The 19526-nt window shown below is 42.3% G+C and overlaps 1 pseudogene; it reads left to right on the top strand.

Annotated features, from left to right (window-relative positions):
• Positions 1-9522: 9522 nt before the first annotated feature.
• LOC102951014 lies at positions 9523-18890 on the top strand (annotated as a pseudogene).
• Positions 18891-19526: the final 636 nt, after the last annotated feature.

Below are 19526 nucleotides of genomic sequence, written 5' to 3'. Positions count from 1 at the left end.
TTGTGTGCATGAGCCCAGCTTACCCCTCAGAATAAGCTTCGCCTTCCTGGTTCACAAAATAAGAAAACTGGAACCAAGAGAAGCTAGTGGAGCCCACGGTCACACCCTGGGAAGCTGGCGGCCTACACCAGAATCTGCACACTCTTCTCACTTCGCCCCCTCACTTGCCTGGGAAAGCAGCCATGGGCTTTGGGTGATCTTGCAGTGATCTGTAGGAGGCCCCATGTTATCAGCACTGCCCACCACACATGTTCGCTGGCAAGTCAGGGCTCCCAGAAAGAAATGTAGTCCCTTAAAGCCACGACAGATCTCAGTGTCCAGGTAGAAATTTACACTCTGGAAACCTGGAGCTCATTCCCTTTGGAGGAAATAATTTCTTCTGTGTACGAAATGGTACCCACCGCCACTCAGGATTCTGAGAGTGTGCTGCAGCACACAAAGCACGGAGTGCCAAGACAGGGCTTGTCTCTTTGAAACACTATTGTGGGTTTGTTTTGTTGTTTTGTTTTGTTTTGTTTTGTTTTGTTTTGTTTTGTCTTGTTTTGTTTTGTTTTGCAGATAGCATTTTCCAGGGATATCCATATCAATATCTCCAACTGTATGTGGTCTTTTTACCAAATGACCTTGTCACACCTTGCATTGAATGATGATGTCTTGTTCCTCTTCTTTAAAAAAAAAAATTTAATGTTTATTTTTCAGATGCAGAAAGAGAGAGACAGAGAGAGACAGAGAATGAGTGGGGGAGTGGCAGAGAGAGGCAGACACAGAATCCGAAGCAGGCCCCAGGCTCTGAGCTGGTAGTACAGAGCCCGACACAGTGTTCAAACTCACAGACTGTGAGATCATGACCTGAGTCGACATCAGACACTTAACCGGCTGAGTCGCCCAGTTCCTCTTATGTCCCCTCTTCTTGAACCCGGTGGAATCTGATAACTGTCCCAGAAACAGAACAGTCTTCTGAGACTGGAGCATAAAAATGCCATACTCCTCCACCCTGCTATGGGGACATGTGCTCCCGGATCCCAGCTGCCAGGTGGATTCTTATTCAGAAATATTCATTCCCTCAACAGGGTGGACCTTTCTGCTCAGATGCGGTTGGGTCTGTCTGTGTGACTTGCTTTGCCCAATGGAATTACATGGAAGGGACAGTGTGCCAGTTCTGAGCTCAGGCCCTAAGAAGCCGGGTATTCCACTCGCTCTCTCCTATTTCTGCCATTGCCACATGGAGACCAGGAGGATGTGAGATGCACGGAGCAGAGCCCACTGACCCAGCCTGGATCAGAAAACCTTCGGCCGAGGCACGGACCTGCGAGAACCAGTGAGCGACTGTTGTTTTCAGGCATGCTTTTGGTGTGTCAGGCGGCACAGCTGTACTTAGCCACAACAGGGATTTGGGGCGTTCTCGTCCTGCTGACATGACCAGCCCTGAAAAAAGGCTCTGGCCTCACAGAGAGAGGTGATCTGAACTCTGGCTGTGGAGCTTAGAACTGGAAGGAAACAACGATCTTACTAGCCTCTCACCACCTCAAGTTGTGACCACAGCTAAGTCGTGAAAGAGACTCGTGTTATTAGAGAAAGTGACTAATGTGTGCTGACATCACCCAGTGAAGCTGTGAGGGTGATGGTTTTATACAAGCAGCCATAAGTAAATAAGTAAACTGTAAACGAAGCCCCTGACAGTGGAATCGGAAAACTAGAGTTTGTTGGAACAGCAATCTACTATCTCCATGCTCGTGGTGCATTTTTCACAAAACATTTTGTAAAACCTTGGCATGAAGCCTTTAGAGCTTTCCTGTTGCTTCAAATAAAGCAAAGTGGCTTGCTAGTATAGCAGAAGGGCTATGTTTTAATACAACCCTTATGCATTTCCGAGCAACGTCAATGCCTCCTCTCGCTAAATGCCACGAAGAGCCCAGAACCGCAGAGCTGCAGAGACAGCCTCCCTGCAGCAGGAACACCCACAGTCCACACTGGGTCTGAGAAGCTCGTCAAAGTAGCCATGAGGGTCATGACAATTTTATGTTAAGAAAGAAAGTAGACACTCTGCTGCACTCCTCTATCGGATGACACTGCTGAACACCCAGTACTTGTCTGCAGACAGGATCAAGGAGCCATTTTCGCGCGGGTGCCTGTGGATGACCCTGGATAGAAAGAACATAGGCAATGACAGCAGCCCTTTTGTTTGGTGCTGAATGAGCTCCATACATCTGTGCACTCTGTGCATGAGGTAAGAGTGATGGAAACATCTTATCTTCGCCAAGGAAGATATGCAGACGGCCAATGAGCACATGAGAAAGTGTTCACCACTATCAGCCATTAGAGGAATGCCAGTTTAAGCCAGGATGATCATCTTTACACACCTATTAGATAGGGCGAAATACAAAGAGTGATAACACTTAATGCTTGGTGAGGATGTGGAGAAACTGGACCACTCAGCCATTGCTGGTGGGAATGTAATATGGTACAGCTATTCTAGAATATGGTTTGGTGGTTTCTGATTTTTAATGTTTTATTGAGATATAATTGAGATATAACATTGTATTAAAGTGTACAACATAATGATTTGACATATGTATAAATGGCAAAATGATCACCACAATAGCTTTAATTAACATCCATTACCTCACGAGGTTATAATTATTTGCATTGTGATGAGAACTTTTAGGTTTTCCTCTCAGCAACTTTCAAATATACAGAACTGTTCACCATAGTCTCTACACTGGTTATTACAGCCCAAGAACTTATTTATCTATCTAATAACTGGAAGTTTATACCTTTTATCTTCCTGTCCCCATGTCCTACACACAAAGCAGCTTCTTACAAAAGGAAACATTCTATTACCCTATGACTCAGCAATCGCACTCTTTGTTTACCCCTTTTCAATCATCCCCTCCTCCTTGAGAGTGTTTCAGATGTCACTGACCAAACCTATCTCCAGGACCAATCCCGACATCTCTTCCTTCATCTACAAGCCACAAAGATGTATTAAAATGAGCACCTGCAGCAGGCTCATTAGAACAAATGGAACAATTCCAAGACTGTCTATGCTATTCGACAAGATCCTTTCTCTTTTCTGAGGATGCCATCCTTAGAAATAGATAAGTCTGTAATGTCAAGAGGAGTATAAGAAGTCTGAGAGTGAGGCCAATAGCCAGAACCAGAGTGAATCGGTGTCATCACATTGGGGGTGATGACATCGCTCACAGAGAGGTTTGTCCCACACCTACTAAGCTACTGATTGAATCCAGCTGTGCTTGAAGAGAAACTGCCCTGTTTCCCATGCAAAGACAATAAACTACTTTCAAGCATATGGAGTTAGGTTTCTGTCATTTGAAACCGGAATAGTGATGTCTACTAGAGAAACCGGTACTTGGAAATAGAGTCTTACAAATAAAAGTTTGTACAATGTGGATTGGCTGAGCTGTGATAGGGTGGATACAGTAAGGATACCACTGCCCTTACTAAGTAAGCTGAGAAGCTGGAAATGTCTGTTACAAGGTGGTTGACCTGTTACCTATTGTCCCTGGGGGTATAGACAATGCCTAACCAGGCTGGAATATTAGGAAATTTGGCAGAAAAACGTGAGAATGTAGAATGTAGTGGTTACTTCTTGCTGCCTGCACTAAGATCCAGCAAGAAAAGCACTTCCTTTACAGAGAAACTTCTACACATGCCAGCCAATCTGGAAACAGGGAAGAGAAGGAGACCTTGTTAAGAGAGACCAGTTATGTGCACAATAATTAGAGATGTTTTAGATTCTGTTCATCTTTTTACCTGCAGGGTTAGAGGCACTAAATTCTCTGCCTCAGGCTGATGTTGGAATTGAAGCTGAAGATGAAACAGAACGTAAGATAGCAGGAGGAACAAACAGCTTTTTATCTCAGGCTTTTTTTTTTTAATATTCTTTACATTTGGACCTCCTTTCTATTTCTCCCATCCACAGCCCCCGTGTCTGGAAACTTTTTTCTGTATCAATTAGCTTAGTTTGTTTTTATTTGTTTGATTTTTGGTTTTTTGTTTTGATTCCACATATGGAAGAGATTATATAGTATTCACCTCTGTTTGCCTGACTTATTGTACTTGGGATAATGACCATTAAGGTCCATCCATATTGTCACAAATGGAAAAATTCCATTTTTCTTTATGGCTGAGTAAGTGTGTATATATTCCACATTTTCTTTATGCACTCATTCATTAATTGACATTTAGGCTGTTTCTATATCTTGACTCTTTTAAATAATACTGCAATGGATATGTAGTACATATATCATTTCCAGGTAGTATTTTCATTTTCTATGAATAATATCCAGAAGTGGGAATTCTGGATGTTACAGTAGTTCTATTTCTAATTTGGCGGGTATCTCTATATTGTTTTCCAAATGAACTGCACCAGTTTACATTTCCACCAACAGTATACAAGACAGTCCTTTTCTCCACATCCTTACTATGCTTTTTATTTCTTGTCTTTTTGATAACAGCCATCTTAACAGGCGTGAGGTATCATCTCAATGTGATTTGCATTTACTGGTGATTAACAACGATGAGCATATTTTCATGTACTTGTTGGCCATCCATGAATCTTCTTTGGAAAAATGTTTATTCATATCATCTATATATGTGTTAGTTTATTTCTGGAATTTCGATTCTATTCTGTTCCAACCATCTATGTGTTTGTTTTCTTGCCAGTAAGAAGGACATGGGTTTTCTCTGTATTATTTCTTACAATTGCATATGACTATAATTATCTCAAAAGAAAATGTTTAATGAAAAGAAAAAGCTTATCAGTATGTTGAGAAGCTAAATGAGTTAAGTGAGGGCCATTTCTTAGCCACTAGCATCCATTTCCTCTTGTCTTGGTAGGAGCAGCATGCTTTCTTTTGTGGTTTCTTCTTCCCCATTACATACAGTCTTGAGGGGGCTATATTAAGATGCCTTTCCCTCCCTTAGACACGGGATGAAATATTGACAGACATTGTCTTCCAGGTTTTTCAATCTGGAAGCAGAATGATGCAAGGATGGAAGAAACAATGTGAATTCTTTTATTATAGCAACTGAGCCCTGACCACATTGCTGACTAGTTCCTGCTGCTTAGTTGCCAGATTTGCCCTGGATTCTAATTGTTTCAGTCCTGACATCTGTTTCTTTAGCATTGCTATCAACCCTGTCAACAACCAAGTATCTTCTCCAAAATTCTATTAAAAAAAAAAGAATCTAATTGGTTTGGATTACTTGCCTTTTGCTCTTCAAAGATATCTTAAAATACCTGAGCTGTCAATTACCCTAGTTTCACATCACGTCAGTTTTCTTATTCTTTGCATATGGACTAACTTAGAGTTCACCAACTCCAAAATTTCATCATTGGGAAGTGCAACAAGGATTCAAAGACTCTCTCAGGCAGAAGTCATTGTGAAAGGAAATGCAGTGATATATTTAAGCCATGTAACAATGCCTAACATATCACAAGCTGTTGACAACTACCACAAAGGTGATGATGATGATGATGATGATGATGATGATGGTGATGATGATGGTTTCCTGGACTGTAGAATGTCCGAAGCAAAAGTTGCAAGTAATTTGCTCTTGTTACTGATAAAGCGAAACCAGTGGAATAATGATCTTAATAAGTAGCTGATATACTTGTAATTTTCTGCTCATTTGAATACATATAATAATGATACTAACCATGTTGTAAGCATTTTTTTCTACTAAATAATTTAAAACATTTTCTGCATTTGCTTGAACATTAATTTATTCATGAAATTCTTTCTTCATATATAGTGTGGAAGGAAAATTCACCTGCCTTGGATGGATTATCACAGATTATTATTTGGAAAAAGAAACAGAAAAATATATAAACAGAATTGGGAATATTTCTGCTCCATTTACTCATTTTTAATGTGACCAAAATGAGAGCAATTTTATGTATGGATATACATTGCAAATTTTTTGATTTGCAAATTTTTTGATTTGTGTCAAAATCTAAAGGAATTGGAAGTCATCATTTGGCTCTGCTGCCCATATTTTTAGTGCAACATGCAACCTTTCTTATTAATCAAGCACCTACTGACCCAGTCATTGACATAATAGGTTCAGTGGTGTAGTAGACATGAACATGACTTTGAGGAGCTCAGCCTAGCCAGGATTACCAAAAACTTACAAACACTGTAACAGGTACCCTGATGACTTGTCCAGAAGCTATGGAAACACAAAGAAAAAATCCATTTGCTGACTTTTCATAGGGGACTGGGGAGAAGAGCAGGATTCCACCAGACATTCAAAGAGGTGGAATGGAAAGAAAGAGCATTCCAGGAGGAAGGCATGGCTTGACCAAGGCACTGAGGCACAGGAGAGCTCCTCGCAGCAACATCAGGTCTTCAGAGTAGCGCGCTGATGGACTGCACTGTTTGTGGCATTGTGGCAGGGATGAGAGACGAGCCTGGACATGCCATTTAGGGCCAGCAATAAAGAATGGCAGAAAACAAAGATAATGATGAGAGTGATGGTGCTCCTTCAGAATGAGATAAGAGAACAATGAGCCCAGGGATAACACTGTGAAGGATTAAGTAGCCTGACAGTCATGGACAATTAATCAGAAACCACTTGCTATGACTTTACACCATGCTAAATTAAACATTTCCTGCCTGTATCACATAGAGGTTGGGAGGACTTGGACTGTTAGAGTGACATCACAAGTGCTCACTGTGGCCATCTCTTCTACTTCCTGTTAAATATCTAGAAACAATGTATTTCTTCTGTTAATGGATTATTCTGGTGCTACCCAGAGGATGTGAAATATTTGGAAACTATAATGAATATGATATTAAATTTAAAAGTGTGAAATTTTAAAGGACTCATAGTCTCTATAATTTGGAGTACAGAACCAGATAACTACCCACAATAAATGTTTTACTGAAGTAATAATTTTTTAAGACATTTTCCCCAAAGCATAAACATAGTGTAAATCCTTGAAAGCAAGCACCATAGTAGAGTTTTTATTTTTTATGAAATGACTGGGGCATATAGCTTAGTAGAAATGAGGTCCCTCACACAGAGAAACAGGCTTTACAAACAGAAAAGTCAAATACAGAAGTAAAACCAGCTTTTGCCCTGAGGCAAAGTCAGTTCCCACATCTCCCCCTCTTCTGCTCCTTCCCAGCAGGTGCACACGTCTTAGCTTCTCTGGGGGATCTTCTAACACTTTACTTTAGAAATACAGACTAAGAATCTGGAGGAAATTTTTATTGTTTTACAAATAAATGTGAAATCAGTAACTAATTGTTCCCTTGCTGTTTTAAAGATTAAAAAATGCTATTTAAATCCTGTGTCAGCTGAGCATTTTTAGAATAATTTACAGAAGAAGAGAGTAAGGCCCCAATAGGAGGACAGGCTTCCCAGGAGCTCACCCTGAGTTCAGACCACTCTGTCCGCTGAGAGCTGCCCTGTGGCTTCAGGTGAACCCAGGTTGCAGGCACTAGTGACCTGGAGAGGCTGGAGGTCAGGCTTTCCTTTCCCAGTTGCTTTTCCAAGGGAGGCTTACTGTCGCTGCTTATTTCCATCACATCAACAAACACAGATATAGTAGTCATACTTAGGACCCTATAGGCTTACTTAACCACTATACATTATGGTTCATTTTGCTAATCTGGTGACCTGGCTCACAGGAAGTAAAGAAATCAGTAGGGATTGCCTAGGTCCTCAAATTCTCAGATAAATATTTTCTGAATGAAGCAGGACCTTTGGAAGGATTTTCTGTGACCTCACAAGGAAGTAGTATTAAATTAGCTCTACTCTATGCTCATGCCTGACATGTATTATTTCCTTTAGTCTTCACAAGAATCCTCTGAGGAAAATCTATTGCCCCATGTGTTCACTGAGGAAACTGAGGCTGAGGGTGTTACAGAGCCTGCGGGCCCCACACCTGGAGAGCTGTAGAATGGCCATACTCACCCAGCCCTGACTCTGAGTCCCTGTATGGAATCCCTTTGCAAACTGCTGTCCTGGAGCAGAGAGGTGCTGGAGACAACACATGAGTAAGATCACTGGGGTGTCTCAAGAATGTAGGTCTGGGGAAGGAGGTCCTGAACCGCTAGCTCACTGTCTAGCCATATGGAATCAAAACCAGTTGTCAGAGGGAAAATTCATAAATACTGATAAATACTTTATTGCTTGAAATAAATGTCTTTCTGAAACTTTTTAAATTAAAGCTGAAGAAAAGCATGTTGGACACTGAGGAACACAATATTCCATAACGCAGAGAGTGGGGAGGAAAATGCTATTTCTACATGCTGCCTTTACTCCTTTTATTAAACCAAAATTTTCTGGAAATAACTCTTTTATGTTGGTTTTGAGAAAGGCTTGAGAGGGAAGAAGAATCTCTACCTGGGGGAGGCAGGACAGGAGCATTACAAAATGCCACGCCTTCTTGGGACACCCCTCCCTTCTGCCCCTTTCCCTGAAAGGACTTGAGCCTTGCCCAGCGCATACCCTGTTTGGGGGACTGCTTGACCTCTCCAGATTCTTCCATAACCCAGGGGCATCCCATCCTGACACAGTGATAACACCTCCCACTGTGGGTTCTGCATCCTCCACCTGAGCGACGTTTGTTCAGAATAAACAGGAACCACTAGACTAGATTATCCTGTTCTCATCCCTCCAGGAGATTTTCACCAAAAACACTAGGACTAAAGGACAGGCAGGGTGATGCTGAAAAGCCAGTTGGGGTTTTCCGGGTGAATTCTTTTCATGAACCATCCACTAACGTATAAATTCATGGTAATTAGTTGACGTGGGCCCTCAGGGAGGCACCGGATCCCTCCACAGGGCTGTCCCTGGTCTTCCAGCTCACCTCCCCTGGAGCCACTGAAGCAGGCACAAATTCCCCTGGGATAATTAGGGACCCAGGCATCACATGCCCCAGCAGCCCAGAGCTCCAGGGCACAGAGGCCCCGCCCACAGGATGGATCAGCCAACTGCAGGGCACGCAGGTGGTGGGGGCAGGGTTGCTAGGGCCAATCCCAGACCTTAAGTGGACAGCCTCCTACCCATCGCCAGGCCTCCTGGACATCCCCTGACCTGAAGCTGTGACTGAGCTGCACAACTACACCTGCCACAGGTGAGATCCCCAGAACTGGCATGAAGGGTGGGCCACCTCTGAAAACACTGGGGACAGCTGCCTTGGGGGTCGGGGGTTTGGGGCTCCAGGAGGCACTCTTCCAGGACCTGACCCCTCCAGACATGGCAGCTTGCCCCCCCCCCCCCCCACCACACCAGGACTCAGGGCTCCTCACTCCCTGCACTGCCATTTACATGCTTTGGAACCAGTAGGCAGGTCACAGGGCAGGGAGTGGGAGCACTGCACGTCCCACAACCTCAGCCTTCCTCCACAGCCCATGTAAACACTCAGGAGGATAAATTCATTCTTTCTGCTCTTAGTGACTCTAACATCTCAGAAGGAACAATGGCTTTTTAGACGGTTTGGTCTAATCAGAAACTCACGTGTTTTCCTTTCCTAGGTTTTGAAACATGCACCCTTCCTTCTTCCTGGCTGCACTTTGCCTGGGAATAGTGTCAGCTGCTCCACAAGTCAAACAGAGCTTAGATGGACAATGGTCCCAGTGGAAGGCAACACACGGGAAACTATATAGCATGTTTGGTAACATTTAAGCTGTCCAGAGGGACCCCTGAAGAGAACATTCCATGCTGGTGTGAGTTCATAGCAAGGAGTGGCTTCTTGAGGCTGCTCTTACCAAGGCAGTAAACAGGGTACTGTGACTGCCCACAGTGTGGGCATACATGTGGTTGCCGGAGAATAACTCCCAGAAGCATCAGGCATTCCTGGCTGTGGTTTCTCCTCCTCTCTTTGAGCACATCCACTAGGTGCACATCTGGTGGTTTTAAATAGAAATAAAGATGATAAGTTATATGTTTGTCTCCAGGATGAAGAAGGACAGAGGAGAGCAGTGTGGGAGAGGAATATGCAAATGATTGGACAGCACAATCAGGAACACAGCCAAGGGAAACACAGTTTCATGATGGCAATGAATGGTTTTGGCGACATGGTGAGTGTGGCACAGATTGCTGAACATTTCAGGCTTCCTCTAAGTGCTTTTTTTTTTCTTTTTCTTTTATTTTTCAATATACGAAATTTATTGTCAAATTGGTTTCCATACAACACCCAGTGCTCATCCCAAAAGGTGCCCTCCTCAATACCCATCACCCACCCTCCCCTCCCTCCCACCCCCCATCAACCCTCAGTTTGTTCTCAGGTTTTTTTATTTATTTTTATTTATTTTAATTTATTTTTATTTTTTATTTTTTTTAATATATGAAATTTATTGTCAAATTGGTTTCCATACAACACCCAGTGCTCATCCCAAAAGGTGCCCTCCTCAATACCCATCACCCACCCTCCCCTCCCTCCCACCCCCCATCAACCCTCAGTTTGTTCTCAGTTTTTAACAGTCTCTTATGCTTTGGCTCTCTCCCACTCTAACCTCTTTTTTTTTTTTTCCTTCCCCTCCCCCATGGGTTTCTGTTAAGTTTCTCAGGATCCACATAAGAGTGAAACCATATGGTATCTGTCTTTCTCTGTATGGCTTATTTCACTTAGCATCACACTCTTCAGTTCCATCCACGTTGCTACAAAAGCCCATATTTCATTCTTTCTCATTGCCACGTAGTATTCCATTGTGTATATAAACCACAATTTCTTTATCCATTCATCAGTTGATGGACATTTAGGCTCTTTCCATAATTTGGCTATTGTTGAGAGTGCTGCTATAAACATTGGGGTACAAGTGCCCCTATGCATCAGTACTCTTGTATCCCTTGGGTAAATTCCTAGCAGTGCTATTGCTGGGTCATAGGGTAGGTCTATTTTTAATTTTCTGAGGAACCTCCACACTGCTTTCCAGAGCGGCTGCACCAATTTGCATTCCCACCAACAGTGCAAGAGGGTTCCCGTTTCTCCACATCCTCTCCAGCATCTATAGTCTCTTGATTTGTTCATTTTGGCCACTCTGACTGGCGTGAGGTGATATCTGAGTGTGGTTTTGATTTGTATTTCCCTGATGAGGAGCAATCTTCAGCATCTTTTCATGTGCCTGTTGGCCATCCGGATGTCTTCTTTAGAGAAGTGTCTATTCATGTTTTCTGCCCATTTCTTCACTGGGTTATTTGTTTTTCGGGTGTGGAGTTTGGTGAGCTCTTTATAGATTTTGGATACTAGCCCTTTGTCTGATATGTCATTTGCAAATATCTTTTCCCATTCCGTTGGTTGCCTTTTAGTTTTGTTGGTTGTTTCCTTTGCTGTGCAGAAGCTTTTTATCTTCATAAGGTCCCAGTAATTCATTTTTGCTTTTAATTCCCTTGCCTTTGGGGATGTATCGAGTAAGAGATTGCTACGGCTGAGGTCAGAGAGGTATTTTCCTGCTTTCTCCACTAGGGTTTTGATGGTTTCCTGTCTCACATTCAGGTCCTTTATCCATTTTGAATTTATTTTTGTGAATGGTGTAAGAAAGTGGTCTAGTTTCAACCTTCTGCATGTTGCTGTCCAGTTCTCCCAGCACCATTTGTTAAAGAGACTGTCTTTTTTCCATTGGATGTTCTTTCCTGCTTTGTCAAAGATGAGTTGGCCATACGTTTGTGGGTCTAGTTCTGGGGTTTCTATTCTATTCCATTGGTCTATGTGTCTGTTTTTGTGCCAATACCATGCTGTCTTGATGATGACAGCTTTGTAGTAGAGGCTAAAGTCTGGGATTGTGATGCCTCCTGCTTTGGTCTTCTTCTTCAAAATTACTTTGGCTATTCGGGGCCTTTTGTGGTTCCATATGAATTTTAGGATTGCTTGTTCTAGTTTCGAGAAGAATGCTGGTGCAATTTTGACTGGGATTGCATTGAATGTGTAGATAGCTTTGGGTAGTATTGACATTTTTACAATATTTATTCTTCCAATCCATGAGCAGGGAATGTCTTTCCATTTCTTTATATCTTCTTCAATTAGCTTCATAAGCTTTCTATAGTTTTCAGCATACAGATCTTTTACATCTTTGGTTAGATTTATTCCTAGATATTTTATGCTTCTTGGTGCAATTGTGAATGGGATCAGTTTCTTTATTTGTCTTTCTGTTGCTTCATTGTTAGTGTATAAGAATGCAACTGATTTCTGTACATTGATTTTGTATCCTGCGACTTTGCTGAATTCATGTATCAGTTCTAGCAGACTTTTGGTGGAGTCTATCGGATTTTCCATGTGTAATATCATGTCATCTGCAAAAAGCGAAAGCTTGACTTTAGCTTTGCCAATTTTGATGCCTTTGATTTCCTTTTGTTGTCTGATTGCTGATGCTAGAACTTCCAACACTATGTTAAACAACAGGAGTGAGAGTGGGCATCCCTGTCGTGTTCCTGATCTCAGGGAAAAAGCTCTCAGTTTTTCCCCATTGAGGATGATGTTAGCTGTGGGCTTTTCATAAATGGCTTTTATGATGTGTAAGTATGTTCCTTCTATCCCGACTTTCTCAAGGGTTTTTATTAAGAAACAGTGCTGGATTTTGTCAAAGGCCTTTTCTGCATCGATTGACAGGATCATATGGTTCTTCTCTTTTTTTTTTTTTATTAATGTGATGTATCACATTGATTGATTTGTGAATGTTGAACCAGCCCTGCATCTCAGGAATGAATCCCACTTGATCATGGTGAATCATTCTTTTTATATGCTGTTGAATTCGATTTGCTAGTATCTTATTGAAAATTTTTGCATCCATATTCATCACGGATATTGGCCTGGAGTTCTCTTTTTTTACTGGGTCTCTGTCTGGTTTAGGAATCAAAGTAATACTGGCTTCATAGAATGAGTCTGGAAGTTTTCCTTCCCTTTCTATTTCTTGGAATAGCTTGAGAAGGATAGGTATTATCTCTGCCTTAAACGTCTGGTAGAACTCCCCTGGGAAGCCATCTGGTCCAGGACTCTTATTTGTTAGGAGATTTTTGATAACCGATTCAATTTCTTCGCTGGTTATGGGTCTGTTCAAGCTTTCTATTTCCTCCTGATTGAGTTTTGGAAGCGTGTGGGTGTTTAGGAATTTGTCCATTTCTTCCAGGTTGTCCAATTTGTTGGCATATAATTTTTCATAGTATTCCCTGATAAATGTTTGTATCTCTGAGGGATTGGTTGTAATAATTCCATTTTCATTCATGATTTTATCTATTTGGGTCATCTCCCTTTTCTTTTTGAGAAGCCTGGCTAGAGGTTTGTCAATTTTGTTTATTTTTTCAAAAAACCAACTCTTGGTTTCGTTGATCTGCTCTACCGTTTTTTTTAGATTCTATATTGTTTATTTCTGCTCTGATCTTTATTATTTCTCTTCTTCTTCTGGGTTTAGGCTGCCTTTGCTGTTCTGCTTCTATTTCCTTTAGGTGTGCTGTTAGATTTTGTATTTGGGATTTTTCTTGTTTCTTGAGATAGGCCTGGATTGCAATGTATTTTCCTCTCAGGACTGCCTTCGCTGCATCCCAAAGCGTCTTGATTGTTGTATTTTCATTTTCGTTTGTTTCCATATATTTTTTAATTTCTTCTCTAATTGCCTGGTTGACCCACTCATTCTTTAGTAGGGTGTTCTTTAACCTCCATGCTTTTGGAGGTTTTCCAGACTTTTTCCTGTGGTTGATTTCAAGCTTCATAGCATTGTGGTCTGAAAGTATGCATGGTATAATTTCAATTCTTGTAAACTTATGAAGGGCTGTTTTGTGACCCAGTATATGGTCTATCTTGGAGAATGTTCCATGTGCACTTGAGAAGAAAGTATATTCTGTTGCTTTGGGATGCAGAGTTCTAAATATATCTGTCAAGTCCATCTGATCCAATGTATCATTCAGGGCCCTTGTTTCTTTATTGACCATGTGTCTAGATGATCTATCCATTTCTGTAAGTGGAGTGTTAAAGTCCCCTGCAATTACCACATTCTTATCAATAAAGTTGCTTATGTTTATGAGTAATTGTTTTATATATTTGGGGGCTCCGGTATTCGGCGCATAGACATTTATAATTGTTAGCTCTTCCTGATGGATAGACCCTGTAATTATTATATAATGCCCTTCTTCATCTCTTGTTACAGCCTTTAATTTAAAGTCTAGTTTGTCTGATATAAGTATGGCTACTCCAGCTTTCTTTTGGCTTCCAGTAGCATGATAAATAGTTCTCCATCCCCTCACTCTCAATCTGAAGGTGTCCTCAGATCTAAAATGAATGTCTTGTAGACAGCAAATAGAGGGGTCTTGTTTTTTTATCCATTCTGATACCCTATGTCTTTTGGTTGGCGCATTTAATCCATTTACATTCAGTGTTATTATAGAAAGATACGGGTTTACAGTCATTGTGATGTCTGTATGTTTTATGCTTGTAGTGATGTCTCTGGTACTTTGTCTCACAGGATCCCCCTTAGGATCTCTTGTAGGGCTGGTTTAGTGGTGACAAATTCCTTCAGTTTTTGTTTGTTTGGGAAGACCTTTATCTCTCCTTCTATTCTAAATGACAGACTTGCTGGATAAAGGATTCTCGGCTGCATATTTTTTCTGTTTAGCACACTGAAGATCTCGTGCCAATCCGTTCTGGCCTGCCAAGTTTCAAAAGAGAGATCAATCACGAGTCTTATAGGTCTCCCTTTATATGTAAGGGCACGTTTATCCCTTGCTGCTTTCAGAATTTTCTCTTTATCCTTGTATTTTGCCAGTTTCACTATGATATGTCGTGCAGAAGATCAATTCAAGTTACGTCTGAAGGGAGTTCTCTGTATCTCTTGGATTTGAATGCCTTTTTCCTTCCCCAGTTCAGGGAAGTTCTCAGCTATAATTTGTTCAAGTACCCCTTCAGCACCTTTCCCTCTCTCTTCCTCCTTGGGATACCAATTATACGTATATTATTTCTTTTTAGTGTATCACTTAGTTCTCTAATTTTCCCCTCATACTCCTGGATTTTTTTATCTCTCTTTTTCTCAGCTTCCTCTTTTTCCATAACTTTATCTTCTAGTTCACCTATTCTCTCCTCTGCCTCTTCAGTTGGAACCGTCGTCGTTTCCATTTTGTTTTGCATTTCGTTTAAAGCGTTTTTCCTCTCCTCGTGACTGTTCCTTAGTCCCTTGATCTCTGTAGCAAGAGATTCTCTGCTGTCCTCTATACTGTTTTCAAGCCCAGCGATTAATTTTATGACTATTATTCTAAATTCACTTTCTGTTATATTATTTAAATCCTTTTTGATCAGTTCATTAGCTGTTGTTATTTCCTGGAGATTCTTCTGAGGGGAATTCTTCCGTTTGGTCATTTTGGATAGCCCCTGGAGTGGTGAGGACCTGCAGGGCACTTCCCCTGTGCTGTGGTGTATAACTGGAGTTGGTGGGCGGGGCCGCAGTCTGACGTGATGTCTGCCCCCAGCCCACCGCTGGGGCCACAGTCAGACTGGTGTGTGCCTTCTCTTCCCCTCTCCTAGGGGCGGGATTCACTGTGGGGTGGCGTGGCCCGTCTGGGCTACTTGCACACTGCCAGGCTTGTGGTGCTGGGGATCAGGCGTATTAGCTGGGGTGGGTAGGCAAGGTGCACGGGGGCAGGAGGGGCAGGCTTAGCTTGCTTCTCCTTAGGTGATCCACTTCAGGAGGGGCCCTGTGGCAGTGGGAGGGAGTCAGATCCGCTGCTGGAGGTTTGGCTCTGCAGAAGCACAGAGTTGGGTGTTTGTGTGGAGCGAGCAAGTTCCCTGGCAGGAACTGGTTCCCTTTGGGATTTTGACTGGGGGATGGGCGAGGGAGATGGCGCTGGCAAGCGCCTTTGTTCCCCACCAAACTGAGCTCTGTCCTCCGGGGGCTCAGCAGCTCTCCCTCCCTTTGTCCTCCAGCCTTCCCGCTTTCTGAGCAGAGCTGTTAACTTATGACCTCCCAGACGCTAAGTCGCGCTTGCTGTCAGAACACACTCTGTCCGGCCCCTCCGCTTTTGCCAGCCAGACTCGGGGGCTCTGCTTGGCTGGCGAGCCGCCCCTCCGCCCTGGCTCCCTCCCGCCAGTCCGTGGAGCTTGCACCGCCTCGCCGCCCTTCCTACCCTCTTCCGTGGGCCTCTCATCTGCGCTTGGCTCCGGAGACTCCGTTCTGCTAATCCTCTGGCGGTTTTCTGGGTTATTTAGGCAGGTGTAGGTGGAATCTAAGTGATCAGCAGGATGCGCGGTGAGCCCAGCGTCCTCCTATGTCGCCATCTTCCAACCCCTCTAAGTGCTTTTCCAAATCATCTCATGCTTGCCAACACTCTGTTTCCTTTTCCTTGAAGACCAGTGAATAATTCAAGCAGGTGTTGAATGACCTTAAAATCCAGAAACACAAAAAGGGAAAGCGTTCCAAGCACCTCTCTTTGCTGAGATCCCTTCATCTGTAGACTGGAGAGAGAAAGGCTATGTAACTCCTGTGAAAGATCAGGTGGGACAATACTCAGCAGTTCCCTCTCAAGAGTAAAGCCAAAAGAAATCAGTGTCATTGCTATGGAAATTGAAGCACAATATGCAGTTTGCTATGGAAATTGAAGCACAATATGCAGTTTGCTATGGAAATTGAAGCACAATATGCAGTTTGTTATGTTTTAGAAGAGTTTTCAGACCTATGGGCTGTTGTTAAAGTCTTGCAATTAATTTTGTAGGCTAAGCGCATTTGCATTTTGTTTTCAGGGTGACTGTCATTCTTGTTGGGCTTTTAGTGCAACTGGTGCCCTTGAAGGACAGATGTTCCGGAAAACTGGAAAACTTATTTCACTGAGTGAGCACAACCTGGTAGACTGCTCTTGGTCTCAAGGCAATGGCAACTGCCGTGGTGGCCTAATGGTTAAAGCCTTCCAGTATGTTAAGGACAATGGGGGACTGGACTCAGAGGAATCCTATCCATATCATGCACAGGTAAGTGGAGTTCCTTATCTTTTATCAAAGTTGAGCATATTCGGTAGAAACAGATCCTGTATTTAGAATTCTTGTATGTGATTATAGACTCTATACCTGCAAATGGTCAGAACTGACATTAAAATGTATTACCCTACTAGCACAGCTCTCTGATTACCTCATTACCATATAGCTGTTCCTACAACTATGTTACACGGTGACACGAACAGCATCTTATATACAGTACAGGTCTCCAGAGTGAAAACTTTATGAACGAGTAGACCCAAAGAGTGTCTCATTGGATAGACACTGCTAATTTTTCAACTTCAAAACAATCAAACCCATTTTATTTATTTTTTAGTTTTTCAATATTTGAAGTTTATTGTCAAATTGGTCAAACCCATTTTATGTCCTGAGATGCTTTATAACAAACTTGACTTGGAAATCATTCAGTTGCAAACAGTCTTGCACTCCTGTTCCCCTGGAGGTGGATGGTAGTGATCAAGTTTCTGCCCCTTTACCTTTGAAAGAACGAATCCTGCAAATACAAGCCTGAGAGTTCTGTTGCCAAAGTGACTGCCTTCTGGAGTGTCATAAACAAGGAGGATGGCCTAATGACCACAGTGGCAACTGTGGGGCCTGTCTCTGCTGCTGTAGATGCAAGCCTGAATTCCTTCCAGTTCTATAAAAAAGGTCAGCATGTGTCTACGTAGAAAAGTAGGCAGGACAAATGGGGAACCACCATTATATAAGGCAAGATTGATCTATAAGGTATGGATTTCATGTAGTTGTTCCTTCAGCACATGTGATTTTGTGCCTGTTGTTCAACATATTGACATGACTTGACCCAACTTCCTCTCTTTCAAGCACTTCATAAATATATTTAAATGGCTACATAATTTGATTGGTATAGCTTAACTTACTTTAGTTTTTCCCAAATGTTAAGCCTGGAAGATTTCTAACGAGTTTTACTAATGAAATGGACGCTGGAAAGAAGCCCTTGGCTCAAGTGGTTTTGTGTTTTTCTGCTGCTTCCCAATGCTGACATGGTAGAATAGAATGACAAAGTTTCAGCGAGTGTTCTTCTATCCCTCTTGACTGTTCTTCACAAAAGAGATTGTGATGATGTGTATTTCTGCTGGTATTGCATGAGGGCCTAAATCCCTAGCCTTGCTAAGCAAAAAGAACTGATTTCTAAGTCTTATTGGATTTATATCCCACCTGAATTTTGAGATGCCTCCTTTACTGCGGTGACTCGGTTATTGTTAGATGTTATCATGTCGCTTTGATGTCCCACCTTGGAACTGAATTTACTTTTCCAGGCATTTATTATGATCCAAAGTGCAGCAATAAATGCCTGAATCACGGTGTTCTGGTGGTTGGCTATGGCTTTGAAGGAGAAGAATCGGAGAACAAAAATATTGGATTGTCAAGAACAGGTATAAAAAGCCAAAAGTATTTATCTTTGGAATTGAAAAGGAAATCCTTTTGGCATTGGTGTTTGGATACAGATCGTCAAACCCTTGAGCCCACTTCTGAGACCCCAGAAGTGTTTGCCCCACTTAGTGGGAACAGAGACATATTCATTTGATGACATTAAGCTACTCTTTCAAGCTTGCAAGGGTCCTGCTATAGTTTGAATATCACTGCATCTGAAACACTTCTGACCCCAAGAAATTCCTTTTCCTGTCTCTCATTTTGTGGTTTTGTGAAAGTTTTGGGGATAGATTTCTCTGCTGGGTTAGAACTCAGCCATGAGCGAGGATGGCCTCTCTTGATTCTTCCTGAATCTGTCCTGGCCTCTGGGGCACTGCTGAGTGTCAGGTGTCATTGTCCATAAAGAGAAATGTATTTATTCCTCTGTAATAAATGAAAAACCCCATCTTCTTTCAGCTGGGGTGCAAATTGGGGCAAACACGGCTACATACTCATAGCCAAAGACCAGGACAACCACTGTGGAGTCACCACCATGGCCAGCTTTCCTGCCGTGTGAGATGATGGTGTAAAGAAGACCTTGATTGGCAATAAATATTGTCAAAATGTCAATACTACCCAAAGCTATCTACACATTCAATGCAATCCCAATCAAAATTGCACCAGCATTCTTCTCGAAACTAGAACAAGCAATCCTAAAATTCATATGGAACCACAAAAGGCCCCGAATAGCCAAAGTAATTTTGAAGAAGAAGACCAAAGCAGGAGGCATCACAATCCCAGACTTTAGCCTCTACTACAAAGCTGTCATCATCAAGACAGCATGGTATTGGCATAAAAACAGACACATAGACCAATGGAATAGAATAGAAACCCCAGAACTAGACCCACAAACGTATGGCCAACTCATCTTTGACAAAGCAGGAAAGAACATCCAATGGAAAAAAGACAGTCTCTTTAACAAATGGTGCTGGGAGAACTGGACAGCAACATGCAGAAGGTTGAAACTAGACCACTTTCTCACACCATTCACAAAAATAAACTCAAAATGGATAAAGGACCTGAATGTGAGACAGGAAACCATCAAAACCCTAGAGGAGAAAGCAGGAAAATACCTCTCTGACCTCAGCCGTAGCAATCTCTTACTCGATACATCCCCAAAGGCAAGGGAATTAAAAGCAAAAGTGAATTACTG

This window comes from Panthera tigris, chromosome D4 (assembly GCF_018350195.1).
Source record: "Panthera tigris isolate Pti1 chromosome D4, P.tigris_Pti1_mat1.1, whole genome shotgun sequence".
NCBI classification, from domain to species: Eukaryota; Metazoa; Chordata; class Mammalia; order Carnivora; family Felidae; genus Panthera; species Panthera tigris.
This window is presented reverse-complemented; position numbering and strand designations above follow the sequence as displayed.